This window comes from Adiantum capillus-veneris, chromosome 16 (genome assembly GCF_014529385.1).
Source record: "Adiantum capillus-veneris isolate H3 chromosome 16, ASM1452938v2, whole genome shotgun sequence".
NCBI classification, from domain to species: domain Eukaryota; kingdom Viridiplantae; phylum Streptophyta; class Polypodiopsida; order Polypodiales; family Pteridaceae; genus Adiantum; species Adiantum capillus-veneris.
In genome coordinates this window covers 89313749-89329922 of record NC_140946.1, presented here as the reverse complement: position 1 = coordinate 89329922, position 16174 = coordinate 89313749, and positions in this window count along the sequence as shown.

The following is a 16174-nucleotide window of genomic DNA, read 5'->3' as shown; positions in this document are numbered from 1 at the left end:
ATATTACTGCTTGTTGCAACTACAAGTGTTGAAGTGCTAGGTTCATGGGTAGCCGGCAAAGACGAGTTAACCACCTTGGCTTGTGAATGTTGGCTATCCTTCAAATTTGCTAGAGTTTGCAACGTAGGTGACTTTGCTTGAATGATAGAGGTAAGAGTCGGTGGTCGCGTCGTGGCACTACCAGTATCCCAATCAATAGTGCATTTGGTTGCCAACATCCACGTGCGTCCCAGGTTTACGTTGCCTTCCATAGCTCCCGCGGGCATGACTAGAAACCTCTGCACTATGCTTCCATTGTCATAGACAATAGGGGTCTGAAGGACTCCAAGAATAGCAGTTTTCTTTTTATTAATGCCCTTGACTTGCATCGTACTCGGGGATAGGGTCAGTTTCCCTAATTGACACCAAACTCCATAGGATAACAAATTGTGTTTAGCTCCCGTATCTAATAAGGCATTGTATAGTACTTTCCCATAGGGGCTATTTAGCTCAATTGGGTATTGTAGGGGTGGCTCACATTCTAATGAGTCGTCATCTGTGTCCTCGAAAAATGCTTGCGTGATTCTCAGATTAGCCTCTCGTTGGCGTCTAAGACGTTGTTGTCGTTCTCGAGCCTCAAATCTTGCTTGGATTTTTTAAAGCTCTGCTTGTTCCTTGGCAGCCTTCTTTTGATGGATGGCTTGCAACTCTTCTTGGATTAGAGGATCATAATATCTTTTGAATTTACTCCCATTAAGGAATCCAATGGTTTCAACTCCATCTAGAGTCTCCACACGAATGGTACCTTGTGTTGGGATTAAAGCCCAAGTGGCCTCTTATGCGGATATGGCCGCCCGCCCGCCTAACTCACTTACCTCTAACTCTTTGTATATACTAACATATTCTTTGTGAATACTAAGGATTTGGGAGATAACCCTTCTAACAGTTCTCTGCGTACTGTACTGTGTAAGCTCACTGTGTGTGTGTGTGAGAGAGTCGACCCACGCTCCGCTCCGCGACTTCAATTGGTATCAGAGCCTTGGTTTAGTGCGGATTTGCGCAATCGCGCGCGCGCGCACTTTTTCGGCAGATTCTGGATCCGGAGTTCGAAAATTCTGGATCCGGCGACCTGGGGTTTTACCCCCCTTTCGAAGCCGTTTATGCCCTCAGAATTTCGTTCTGAGCACTACAGCAGAAGATAGATTTCAGCCGCAAAGAAATCCGTCTTGTGTAGATTGGCAAGCAGGAGCAGGTCGACATCAATATCGACATCGACATACATCACTTATTCGTCTTCAGAGCATCATCTATAGACCAGGTACACATATATATCATCAGATATATATATTGCAGTCTGCATTGCTACTTTTTGTGCTTGCCAGGTTCCAGGGGAGGTGTGGCCATACGACGGCTTGACACCACTGGCATGTATTGCAGATTGATGTACTGTGATTGTGGGTCTGCTAGTTGTGAGTCACACTAGCAGACAGACCGCCGCAGCGGTCATAGGACAGTGATTGGTCTATTATAGGATGTATGCTAGTTCTGGGCAGTTTGCTGAGCCATCTGAGAGGGTCGTGTGTGAGGTTTTTTGAAGCCAAGCACTGGGGGCTGGGTTACCCAGTGTGAGGTGGATTAGGTTGCTGGAGTTCCCCTCTACACGCATCCTCTTCGGCGACTTTTATCCATTAGGATGTATGACTTTGTGTAGACACTGGATTGCATCTTATGCGTCAGGCCGTTGAGGCATTGCTCAGGGTTCAGTCTTGAGACAGATACAGGTTCTGTCATCGCCCAGAGAGGAGACAGTGTATGCTTACAGGATTTGTCACTGGTCAGCTATTTATGATTGTTTTTTGAGCTATCTTTTGGTTCCCAGAGCTCAGTTTACAGGGGAGACTCTGTCAAAAATTTTCAAAATACTGACAGTTCCTGAGGAGAGGTGTTCAGCTTATTGATTACAGCTTGTTTACTGTGTACAGAGGCCAGTTTACAGGGGAAACTCTGCCGGATTTTTCTCAGGAGTAAACAGTTTGGCAGATATGGCATCTTCTCAAAGTGAGACTCTTTACAACATAAAGAAGCTAGATGGCACAAACTTTCCATTCTGGAAGAAGCAGATTTGGCAGGTTTTGGTGCAGAAAAAACAAGTGAAGCCACTGAAGCTCAAAGGGGAGAGACCAGAAGGTATGGCTGAAGATGAGTGGGAAGAGCTTGACGAGTTAGCTTGTTCCACAATCGCTGACACTGGCAGAAAATGTTTACTTCAACGTAGCAGAAGAGACTACAGCGTATGGCGTATGGCAAAAGCTATGTGGTATGTACGAGAAACAAAGTGCTGCTTCTCAGATTTACTGGCTCAAGAAATTGGTGGATTTGAAGATGAAGGAAGGGACAGCCATGTCAAATCATCTGAATGAATTTCACACAATTTTCAGCCAGTTAACAGCACAGGAGATAGTCTTTCCAGATTCAGTGAAGGCTATGTTTCTCTTAATCACTTTGCCAGACAGTTGGGATACTTTTCGTACAGCGTTAAGTAATTCTATCGCGCCAGAAGGTCTTACAAGTGCCAATGTAGAAGGCAGCTTGCTCACAGAGGAAGTGAACAGGAAGAACATTGACAAAGGCAAAGGCAATAGCGCTTTGGTCGTTCGAGGGAGACAACAGTTTAAAGAAAAGAAGGGTAAGAAGGCACAAAACCGAAGTAAGTCTCGTGATTCAAAGTCAAAGGATGACATAGAATGCTACCATTGTGGCAAGAAGGGTCACATGAAGCGAGACTGTACGAAGTGGAAACAAGAAAAAGGCAAAACAAAGAGTTCTGAGCAAGATGAAAAGAAGAGTTCAGTGAAGATTGAAGAGGTGAATGTCACAGGATCTGGTTCAGACAGTGATTCTGGTATAGCAGCTGGTGACATCTTCCTTACAAGCAATCTTGATTCTGTTTTCTTGACTGCAGAGGATGGACATGCTATGAGTGATTGGATTATCGACTCAGGGGCATCTTTACATGTTTCTCCGCACAAAGAGTGGTTTACATCATATGTGGCTACTAAAGATTATGTCAGACTTGGCAATGAGAAGGTTTGTGACATACTTGGAGTGGGAGATGTGCAGTTGAAGTTTCAGAATGGCTCTTATTTATGGCTCAAGAATGTCAGACATGTTCCAGCAATCCGAAAGAGCTTGATTAGTACAGGGAAGTTGGATGATGCGGGTTATGTGACAGTTTTTGGGAACAGCGCTTGGAAGATCTCCAAAGGTTCGATGACTGTAGCACATGGCAGCAAGTCAGGAACTCTGTACACTTTACATGTTTCAGAGGTTAAAAACCATGTAATTAATGTGATTGAGCAGCCAAGTGTGTCACTGTGGCATCGTAGGTTGGGACATATGTCAAAAAGAGGAATGGAAATACTTTCTCATTATGGTTATTTGCCTGGCTTTTCATTTCAAGATTTCGCGTTTTGTGAGCATTGTGTTTATGGTAAGCAAACACAGGAACCGCACAGATCAAAGAGGAATCGTAGGGACGAACGGTTAGCTCTTGTACACAATGATCTATGCGGACCAATGCCTAGTTTGTCACTAGGGGGAGCAACGTACTTTTGTACATTCATAGATGACTATTCTCGCAAAGTATGGGTTTACTTCTTGAAGCACAAGGATGAGGTGCTCAAGGTCTTTAAGACATTCTTGCAGCTGGTGGAGAATCAGAGTGGTCAGAAGCTGAAGTGCTTGAGAACTGACAATGGTGGAGAGTACGTTTCCAAAGCTTTTCAAGACTTTTGTGAAGCAAAAGGGATTAAGCGGGAACTTACTGCACCATATAATCCTTCACAGAATGGGGTTGCAGAACGTATGAATAGGACCATACAAGAGAAGGTCAGAAGCATGTTGTCAAATGCTGAGTTGCCTGATGGATTTTGGGCGGAAGCAGTGGCTACAGCAGTCCATTTGATCAACAGGTCTCCTAGTAGGGTTCAGGATAAGAGTGCAGTGGCCGAGATGCTATGGACAGGCAAGGCACCTTCGTATAAGCATCTCAGAGTCTTTGGTTGTGAAGCTTATAGCCATATTCCTAAGGAGTTCAGAAATAAGTTAGAACCAAAGAGCAAGAAGTGTATATTTCTTGGCTACGGAGAATCGGGCAAGATGGGTTACCGGCTTTGGGATCCTGAGTCCAGAAAGCTTATTCGTAGCAATGATGTGCATTTCAATGAAGCCAAGTTTCACGCTAAGCCAGAGAAGACAGAGGAGATCAGAAGAGTTGTCTTCAGGGAAGATGGACCTAGTGCTAGCACATCAAGACAGCATGGTCAGGCTCAGGAACAGCCTATAGTGGCTAGAGAGGCAGAATCAGTTGTGGTGAGACGTTCTGAGCGTGTCTCCAAACCACCTGATCGTTATGTGCCATCTCTAAATTATGTCATGCTCACAGATTGCGGAGAACCATCTTGTTACAAGGAAGCATTACAAGTGGTTGACTCTAAAAAATGGCAGTTGGCCATGCAGTCAGAGATGACAGCTCTGCATAAAAACCAGACATGGAAGTTGGTTAAATTACCACAGGGCAAAAAGGCTCTACCTTGTAAATGGGTTTACAGGTATAAGATCACCGCTCATGATAGTCAGCCAAAGTACAAAGCAAGGCTTGTTGCCAAGGGCTTTAAGCAAGAACAAGGCATTGACTTTGATGAAGTCTTCTCTCCAGTGGTCAAGATGACTACATTGAGATGCTTTCTTGCATTGGTTGCTATATTGGATTTGGTGTTGCACCAAATGGATGTCAAGACAGCGTTCTTGCATGGTGATTTAGATGTGGAAATTTACATGCAGCAGCCAGAAGGGTTTGTTGAGAAAGGCATGGAACATTTGGTATGCCAGTTGTTAAAGAGTCTTTATGGCTTAAAACAATCACCGAGAGCATGGTACCATAAGTTCCACCAGTTTATGCTTTCTCAAGGCTACAAACGTAGTGAGTTCGATCACTGTCTATATACAAAGAAGGCTAAGGATGGCAGTTGGCTGATCCTTATTTTGTATGTGGATGACATGTTGATTGCTGGCAAACACTTGGAAGAAATTTCAGCTTTGAAGTCAAAGATGGCAAAATCGTTTGACATGAAAGACATGGGTGAGGCAAGTCATATACTTGGTATGCGCATTGAGAGAGACAGATCAAAGAAGTTGATTTGGTTATCTCAAACACAATATATTGACAAGGTTTTGCAACGTTTCAATATGGAGAAGGGAAAGGCATTGAGTGTTCCATTGCCACCATATGTGAAACTTAGCAAACAAGATTGTCCTGTGTCTGAGGAAGAAAAGGCTGAAATGGATAAGATTCCATATGCGTCTGCAGTGGGTAGTTTGATGTATGCAATGATTGCTACACGTCCGGATATTGCATTTGCAGTGGGAGTGGTTAGCAGATATATGTCAAATCCCGGCAAGAAACATTGGGAGGCAGTGAAAGGTATCATGAGATACTTAAAACATACAAAGAGTATGCGCATATGCTATGGTAGTCAGGATTTGAGTGTCAGAGGATACACTGACTCAGATTATGCAGGAGACTTGGATAAGAGGAGATCTACATCAGGCTATGTCTTTACATTGGCTGGAGGTGCCATATCATGGCGATCTCGATTACAAGATTGTGTTACGCAGTCTACTACAGAAGCTGAGTATGTTGCAGCAAATGAGGCATGCAAAGAAGCTATTTGGCTTGGTAGATTGGTTGCAGACTTGGGAATCAATGCAGATATGCCAGAGTTATATTGTGATAGTCAAAGTGCTATACAATTGGCAAAGAATCCAGTGTTCCATTCGAAGACTAAGCATATTGATGTGAAATATCACTTCATTAGGGAAGTATTTGAAGACAAGCAGATACAACTGCTGAAGATCCACACCAAGGACAATCCTGTTGATCTACTCACAAAGGGACTTCCAGGAGAGGGCTTTGTGCATTGTCGTGAGTTATTGGGCATTGGATAGATGGCAGCCATGTAAATCTTTGTACATTTATGTTCATAGATTTACAGTTACTTAAAGTGCCACATTGGACTTTAAGTGGGAGGTTGTTGGGATTAAAGCCCAAGTGGCCTCTTATGCGGATATGGCCGGCCGCCCGCCTAACTCACTTACCTCTAACTCTTTGTATATACTAACATATTCTTTGTGAATACTAAGGATTTGGGAGATAACCCTTCTAACAGTTCTCTGCGTACTGTACTGTGTAAGCTCACTGTGTGTGTGTGTGTGTGTGTGTGTGTGTGAGAGAGAGTCGACCCACGCTCCGCTCCGCGACTTCACCTTGCGGGGTAATTTCACACACTCGATATGGTCCCTTACCAGCGTATTTCAATTTCTTCTTTTCATTACGTACCCCGTACATAAGAACTTTATCACCAACCTTGATGTCTTTATCCTTTAAATGGCTATCAAACCACTTCTTTCTCCTATTCTTCTCCACTAGAGCATTTCGCACAGCTAATTGCCTTTCTTCATCTAGCCTTTCCAGGATATATAATCGCTCCACTAAGGGGTTACCATCCCAACCTTCTTGAGAAGCTACTCGAAGACTAGGAATGACAAACTCCCATGGCATAACTTCTTCTTGACCATACACCATCTTAAACGGTGTGCAATTAATAGCAACTTTATACGCAGTACGATAAGCCCATAAAGCTAATGTAAGCTTTAGGTCCCAATCAGTGCGATGAGCCTCAACTGTCTTTGTCAAAATGGAGATGAGAGTTTTGTTGGTACTCTCAGCTTGGCCATTTGCTTGGGGATAATAGGGTGTAGACTTGTGGTGAGATATCATGAAGTTTGATGTGAGTTCTTTTATTACTTCATTTATAAAATGAGTTCCATTGTCACTCACAAGTTCAAAGGGGCATCCAAAACGTGTGATAATGTTCTCAAAGAGGAACTTAGCTGTTGTTTTTGCATCCTCCTTTCGTGTTGCTTTTGCTTCAGCCCATTTGGTTACATAGTCGGTAGCCACAATGATATATCGTGATTGCGTGTTACGTGCAGCCGGACTAATCGGTCCTACAAAGTCTAAGCCCCACTTTTCAAATGGTTGGGTTACCTTGATGGGATGTAGAGGCATCCTATCCCTTCTTTGTGGCTTGTTGAAGCGTTGGCATTCATCACATCCCTTTGCAAAAAGTGATGTATCCTTAAACAGAGTGGGCCACCAATAGCCTGACTGTAAGATCTTTCGGGCAGTCAATTTTCCTGAAAAGTGACCACCAGCTACGCTCATGTGTGCCTCTTGTAGAATATATAAATACTCATCCTCGCGGGCACATCGTCTAAGAACATCATCTTTTCCTCTCTTATAGAGATTTCCAGCCAGTAAGCAATAGGGTTCGCATTCCTTGATTAATTTTTGAGCTATATCTTTTCGCAGTTCTTTGGGTGGAAAACCATTAAGTAAGAAGTTAACAATCTTTTCACTCCATTCAGGCATTGTTTCAACAATGAACAAAGGAGTATCAGGCAATTCATCTCAACCCCCGTAGGAGCTTCGCCATTAGGGATACGAGATAAATGATCCGCCATGACATGTTTCCTCCCAGGCCTCACAACAACGGTGAAGTCAAACTCAAGAAGAATTAACAACCATCGTGTAATTCGACCTGTGGAACACGGCTTGTTTACCAAATATAGCAATGCTTGATGATCAACATAAAACACAAACTTGGTAGCAAGAAGGTAATAGCGAAATTTCTTTACTGTGTAAATCATAGCTAGACCTTCGCGCTCTGTAGTAGTGTAGTTCATCTCGGCATCATTTAATTGGCGACTTGCAAAGCTAATAGGGTAGTCCAATTTATGTTCTCTTGGTCGAGTTAGAACACACCCAATAGCAAAATTTGATGCATCAATATGCACATGAAAAGGTACATTCCAATCGGGTGTTCGCAGGATTGGAGCACTTGTTAGGGCCTTCTTTAATAACTATAAGATTGATGACATTCTTCCGTCCAGTGAAACTCGATAAGAATCTTGTACAATGGACGCGCTATCTCGGCAAAGTTTAAAATAAATCTTCGATAATAACCAACATGGACCATAAATCTTTGAACTCCTTTATAGTTCGTAGGTGGTGGCAAATCGGCAATGGCTTTAATCTTACTCTCATCTGTGGATATCCCATTCTTGGACACTATATGCCCTAGAATGACTCCATGCTTAACCCAAAATTGGCATTTGAAAGGGTTCAATGAGATGCGATAAAATCTGCACCTTTCAAATATTTTTCGTAGATATAACAAATGCTTCTCCCAAGAAGAATAAACACAAAGGTCGTCTAGGAAAGCTTCACAAAACTCCCTTAGAAATTCTTTAAACGCAGTGTTTATTAATCGTTGGAATGTAGCAGGGGCATTTGTTAAGCCAAAAGCCATAACACGAAATGCAAACACTCCAAACTCTGTGATAAAAGCAGTTTTAGCTTGTTTCTCTAATGCAATTGTGATTTGATTGTAACCAGAGTACCCATCTAAAAAGCTATAAGTTTCCTTGCCCGCAACTCTTTCAAGCACATGTTCTGAATATGGCAAGGGATAATGATCTCTCCTAGTGGCTGCATTAACTTTCTTGAGGTCCACGCACACTCTTAGTTTCCCATTCTTTTTTGGCACAATGACTATTGGAGAAACCCATTCTGAGTGCTCAATAGGGTATATGAATCCACATTGGATAAGTTTTTCAATCTCCTCTTGTACAATTTTGGCATACTTAGGATTCATTGGATAGGGTCGTTGCTGGACGGGTTTAGCAGTGTTGATCATGGGAATTGTATGTTGCACCACAGAAGGTGGAACGCCCTTCATGTCATGATATGTCCAAGCAAAGATATCCTTGTATTCCTTGAGGAGCTCCTTAAGTACAGCCTCTTCAGTTTTGGTAAGGTCTTGAGCAATAAAGACTGGTTTAGACTCCTCACCTGGTTCTGCTAATTCTATCTCTTTAATTACCGTTGGACCATCATAGACTCCACTGCTTCCATTGGTAGGTATTTGTTGGGCTTTGGCATACACAACTTTTCGCTCCCCCGTGGTATAAGATTTAAAATGTTCAGGAGCCGTATGTAAGTCAGCAGGCTCTTGTCCTGACGGAGACCTTTCTTTTAGTTCTGCCTCCTTTTGTTGTTGTGCTAACTCTCAGTTTTGACGTCTTCTTATAGTTCGACTCAATTTCGGCTTTGTAACCTCCAATTGAGCGAGGTCAACGGGTCGCGGGCTGCACCACATGACACTCTGAAGATGTTCACCCCAATTGTCTACTAGCTTTCGATGAGCATCACATGCCCCTAGATAGCTAAGCCATTCTGCAGTAGATCTTTTCTTGTTTATCCTAGCTCTCACATTTGCTCAATATCGTCGTCTCTTATATGACCTTTGTTTCTTGTTAAGTTTTTGATTTTGGTAAATGTTTGAACTCGACTCGCCTAATAGGTCTTCGCTTGTATCTTCTTCACTCTCATATGAATTACCATAGATGGTCGTACTAGGCCTTGAGTGTTCAGTTTCTATACTTGGTTCACTCGAGAATTCCGTTTCTTTCTGAGATTCCTCTTCTAATGTGTATTGGCCTGAAGCCTTTGAGGAATCATCGGTTTCACTCTCACGTAGGTGTGCCTCTTTCTTATCATCGGATGTTACATGCGCTACACCTAACATGTTTACTGGTGCAATGTGTGGTATCTCTTCCCCATTTGGTGTTACCCATGTTGTTCCTCTAGCTCCCCATGTATCTATAGTTGCCGCTAGGTGTACCCAATCGACATTGTCTGACTCAGCCATTCCGGGTAGGATATCCATATAAGGAGAGTTCTCCCCAATATCCCTGTCTTCGTCACATGTGTCTTCGTTACACGTGTAACAATACTATAATGGAGCTGAGTGAATTGTTGTGTCTGATCGATTATCAATGATGAATTTATTTCCTAGAGGATGCGTTCGACCACTTAAAAGATCAACTCGAATGACAGAGTCTTGGAACTGTAAGTAGACGTGGTTTTTGGACCAGTCATGCACCATTTTTGCTTCCCTCATGAATGGACGCCCTAAGATCATCTCAAATGACATAGGATGCTTGGAAAAATCCATGACAATGAAAGTCTGCCTTACCTTGTGTCCCAAGACCTTGATCCTGAGATCCTTTAGCATTCCAATAGGCGTAACAATAGATCCATTAGCCATTTTTACCACTGCGCTTGTGGCTTCAAGGTGAGCTCGCCCCATAGACTCCCAACAACTCTTTGTCACCATGCTGACTCCCGCACCACTGTCAAGGACTCCCTTTACAGTTAATCCTTTAGTAGTGATTGGTAGAGTAGCATTAGATTCATCACCTTCAAAGTATTGCCCCAACTTGTTAACGGGTACTTCAATTATAGATTCATGTCCCGCTAGGTCAGATGGTGGTGCTAAATGTTCCTCATCATTCATTACCGAGTCAGGTTTGTTCATATGTGTAAACTGTGGTAATCCGGCCTGTAATTCTCCATTGAGGAAGGCTCGAAGAGCTGAGACTAGCTCGGGGTCTTTATATAGTTTGGACATGATGGTGGTTCTAACTTTTGAAGACATGAAATACATCAATTTGGCAACATTTAATGGCATCTTGTGGGACGTAGGACCCTGACAAGAGAATGGTGAAGATAGAATCTCCACTTCCTCAAGGGGGTCGGGCATTCCCTCATTGAACATTCTCTCTAGTAGGAAAGGTATGTGTCCACTTTCAGATGTCCTACCCTCACTCTCTTCCCGAATGATACTGGGTATAGCTAACGGCATGTAGTTCTTGTGAGGTTGAACTTGTGTGGGAAACATTGTGTTCGACATCTGGATATTTTTGGGTTCAGGTTCTAATGTTCGTTGAGTTTCTTCCACCAAACCCCTCAGTTGTTGGACTCGTTCAATTTCCACTGTTGGGTTTGGATAGGTTCCAATCTTTCTCTTGCAATCCTCATTTTTTGCCTCTCGTGGCTTATCTTGGGGGTTCGCAACTGGGTGGTTTAACTTTGAATACTCTTTTGGTGTTCGTCGTAAGTCCCTCTCGTGATCCTCCTCACTGGCTTTTTCCTTTGTAGTAAGAGTTTTGGTCTCCGTGGTCTCTATCGAATCTGAGTCATCCTCAGGATCATTCATATACACGGGATCCTCTCCTGCCCCTATGTTAGTCTTTGAACTAGGTTTTGAGCTAGAAGCATTAAGGGATTTCTTTCTTCGTGTTTTCTTCTTTCTCGCTCGGCCAATGGATGCATCATCTCTCTCTTCAAGGATGTAATTTTGCTTTTGGAGCATCGACCGTGTGAGTGCATTCATTGGTGCTATGTTTATAGTTGGTGGTGTCCCATCAACAATCTCTATTATGTTCAATGGTATGATTTTCGGTGTGTTTGGATTGTTAGGACACTGTGCGATCAAATTATCTATGCCACAACGATTACAAGTGAGTATTGGCATTGCCAATGCATTCCCTTGACTTTTTTGCATTAGTGCAACATTCTTTTGCATTCTAATGGGGCACTCAGCTACTCGATGTGGTCCACCACATTCATAGCACTGAAGAGGTGGTCTCCTGGCAAAACTATTAATGTTTTGGCCTCTTGCTGCTAGCGCAGTAGCTTGATATACCGGTTTGATTTGTCCCCAATGGTCTTCCATATAGTACATGGGACACTCCTCAATCATGTCGACTCCATAGGTTACTAGATTCTATGTCCTCTTCGCAATCTACATAAGTACTAGATGACTCGCAACCTATTTGGTTCATAGGTGTAACTCTTGGATGAGGGGGTTGCGGTCCTAGCACTGGAGGTGGCAACGGCGTGGTTTGGACCACATTTTGGGTTCTAGGGACCATGTGCTGTAATGGCAACTGTTGCTCCATGGGTGGGGTAGGCATCAATGCAGGAACTCGAGGTGAGTCTGCCCAAGCTATAGGCGGTCTATTTTCCATGATGCGTTTAAGCATTAGGCAATCCTTCGCTTGATGGCCATACCTACCACACGCGTTACAAGTCCCGTTAAACTTTACTCTGAAAGTAGGGCATTCACTCGTAGTATGTGGGCCCAAGAAAATTGAGCACCATTGTTCTCCCTTCTTGGATACATATGAGTGTTTTGTGGAGCACGATTATCCCTAAGGCTTTCTTGGATGGCCTTGGTGAGATCTGCCAAAGTCATCTCAGATATCGCTTGCTCTTTCACGATTGGCTTTATCTTCATTGGCTCATGCCCTGACGCTTGCGAGCTACTAGACTTCGGCTCGGCAGACACTCTTTCTCCTGCAATCATTAAATTATCCTCCAATTGGATTGCATTCATGGTGACTGCTTCCCAAGTAGTGATACCTCTAATGACTAGGCCATTATAGATACTTTCATGTCGTAGTCCCCTAATGAATCTATCGAGCAATTGGTTGTTGTTGAATCGCTCGTTTGGATTGCATCGAGAATTCAAATTCTTTAGGCGACTAATGAATTCTCTCACGGATTCACCTTCTTCTCGTTGGGCTTTCTGGAGCTGAGAGGCTACACCCCGAAGTACTCCCTCTCGTATGTGCTCTTTCAAGAACAATCTCCTAAGAGTAGAGTAGATCGTTTTCTCTTCTACTCTTAAGGTTCTATACCAATCTCCAGCCTTTCCGCTTAGGGTCAAACTCAAAGCCTTACACTTATGTAGCTCATTGTGCTCTTCCAAGGAATCGTACACATGTTCAAAGACTTCCATATGCTTTCTAGCATCTCCGTCTCCACTGAATTTCTGTGTGAGCTTAGCTACTTGAACTACCTTGCTCCTAGGCTCTCTATCGGGTGCACTACGCATGTTTTCCGCAATAGAGCGATCAATAGTTTGAGCAAATGCTGCCAAATCTCCTATTTGAGCAGGTATAATGGGTGTATGTGCTCCTGGAACCACATGTGAGATGGGAGTTGGCCTTGGCCTTGGCATACGCACGGCTCTTGGGTCCCATATTTCGTATGGTGGTGTACCAGACGGTGATCCAAAGTTTACAGGCGTGGCCCTAGGCATAGGGGGTGCCTGATATGGCATGTTATTATTAAATGGCATGGCTCCACTTGTATAAGAGCTTGGATAATGCCATTGTGGATTGTAAGCTCTTGGAATAATCGGAGGTGTAGGAGCTACATGAGGCTGAGGTACGACAGGTGCACATGATTGATACATACATGTAGGTATAGTTGGGGGCACTGTGCTACTAGGCATCGGCGCAGTGTTAACAAATGAACTCCATGGTGTATTTCTTGTCATGCTCACCACTGGGATATGCATGGTAGCCGTAGTGTCATTAAGAGAAAGATGAGCTATATTTGGGAAGGTAAAGCTGCTACTTGTGGGCTCAGATTGTACTAAGGCTCCCGGCGAAACAACATATGGAGGATCAATGGGGCTCACTGAGGGAGTCTCCATTTGTGATAGGGTTGGTTGGTTGGCCTTTCCCATATCCAAGAATCTCATTAGGCCTGTTGAAGGCATGTTGATCCCTGTGTTCTGTCTTTCTAACTCGACAATCCTATGGAGGACATCACAGACTTTCTGTTGTTGTTCATCTATGCTAGTAGCACCCGATGTGGATTGTAGAACATCTAACCAACCCACATGATAGGTGTGTCCTGTGTACCAATCAGTTAAAGCTTCTGCTTGTAGGTCATACTCCCAATTTTTGTTTAGGAATATCCCATCTAGGCCTGGCGTGCTGGAGGTTTCCCTTGAAGTGGAAGCATTATTGCTCCCCATAGCTTGCCCCTCCGTGACTGCTACCTTGGGAGCACTCGGTTGCTCGGCTGGCATGATTTTTGTCATAGGAGCCTTTGCTTTCAGGGCTCGACTTTGTTCTAGCCTTCGTAGGTTCTCAATTTCCCTCTCCCTTGTTGCTTGCATATAACGTTCGATCTCTTGTACTTCGGCAAGACTCCTACCATCGGGTAGTAAAACCTCAGAGGGAGATAGTCCTAAAGGATCAGGAGGTGCAGTGGATGGAACATTCACATGTACACTCTCAAGAAGCATAGGGTCTATTTTAGGTATGAATGACGAATTTACTTCCCCACTCCCTTCATTTATTTCATTAACTGCATGTTTGGAGCGAGTAACTCTACTAAGGGTCTCTTTTAAGCGGCTAAACACGCTGGACCCGGGCCGTGGGCCCATGGCATGCATGTCTTGACTTGAACTATAAGGGTTTGGTGTAGGATATCCCTCCATGACTTCGTAGTCAGAGGAAGAATCACTAGACGCGATATGAGGATCTTGGGTCGCGCTACCTTGAGTCCCGTCCGAAGGTCCAGAACCTAGGGTGGAGGAATAATGGGTGCCCGCGTAAATGGAGGCACTACCAATATGCTCGTGCTCTAACACTTATCCAGAGTGTAGGTTCATATGACTTGGATCCCCTAGAAGTGTCAGTGAGGGCCCGTGAAGGCTGCTCACCTAGTAATTTTGGGTGTTTTGCAACCCAAGTCTTTTCTTATTTATTTATTTTTTGATTTTTTGGTCCTTTTTTTCTGACCCAGCTATAGAATAGAACGTATGATAGCTCAAAACGAGCGTCTCGGTTAGAGGGACATGCCGTGCTTTACAACCCTCCGTTTGGTCACTTTATGCTCTCGGAATCCCTAAAACCGTCAATTTCTAGTAGGGAACTCATTCCCTCTTGAGGGGGTAGGGTATATATATAAGAGTGAGTCTAGTATATATCATAAGACTGAGGACTGAGGCCTGGGCTTGGGCTTGGGATTTCTTTTATTTTTATTTTTTTTTAATAGGCGATAACCGCGGTTTAGGTGACCCTTTCTTGGCCACACACACTGTCACATACCTAACCTCCCAGTCAACAACTCACAGACAGACAACTCACTACCTTACCTACTTACTAACAGTGCTGCTAACCACGGACTAATCTGTTGACTGCTTGCTGACAGTGAGCTAACTGTCCACCTACTTCCTCTCTCACTACCTTACTGTGCAAAGACTGTGTGCAGGCAAACCTTGACAGAAAATTGTGTACAGACTATGTGCAAGCAGAAATTGCTAGCTGCCTTCCTACTTATTCATTCACTGCAAACAAGCTAACGACTACTAATTGTGCAAAGACTGTGTGCAAACAAAAAACACAACATTATGTAGAAATCACAGAACTTGCAGACAACACAGAAATTAACAACTTGCAGAAAAACAACTCATTCCTCTTCCTCTTCCTCTTCTTTCCTTCTACAAACAACTCATAGGAGAAGCACAAAGTGCCTCTTGGGCTTAGTGCAGGGCAATTCCCCGGCAATGGCGCCAAAAATGTGCGCTCCTTGCCGCACTATCGAAGCAAGGGACTTGCCGATACACCGTGTGCAAGCCACAAATGGCTCCAAGCACACAACAAGACTAATCTAGCAAGCTCAAGAGAGCAAAGGGTGTGTCACTCACCGCTCTACGCTCGCCTTCGTGGTGGATTCCTCACCGCGATGAAGAAGAAGCTGCAGTCGTGCCGCGCTCAACCGCTTCGCCGCCGTCGTGCCTTCTTAATGCTCGATCGCACACACACTCTCCCTCTCTCTCTCTCTCTCTCTCTCACACACACACACACACACACACACACACACATACACACACACACACACACACACACACAAGGAGGTGAAGAAGAAGAAGATGGAGATGGAGATGGAGATGGAGCAAGAGCACTCTTCTATTGCACAAATGAGAGAATGAGTGAATTTTAGGTTTAGTTGGCTTTTATATGAGCTCACCCCATTCACACTTGGGCGCCCATGCTTAGCCAACTAATCCCTTGAATGTCCCAGTTAGAGTGTGCCTCTCATCGGCGATCACTCTTACCCTTTTCCTATTGGACCGACAAGCCGGGTACCTGACTCTACCAAATACATAATACACGTCCGTCGTAGGTGATGGGGTGTCCGTGAGCCATGAGGATTAACAGTATTCTTTTGAATATGATTAGCTAGTATATAATTTCAAATGGACAGTTAAAAACAAAAAAATCAAACAATTTATACATTTTGTATATGAAATACTCTTCACAGCCGCGTTACCGACCAAGTATTTCATATACTTAATACTTAAAAAATTAACTGCACATGCACATACAAATTATATGACGTTCGTACGGTCGGGTTAACGAC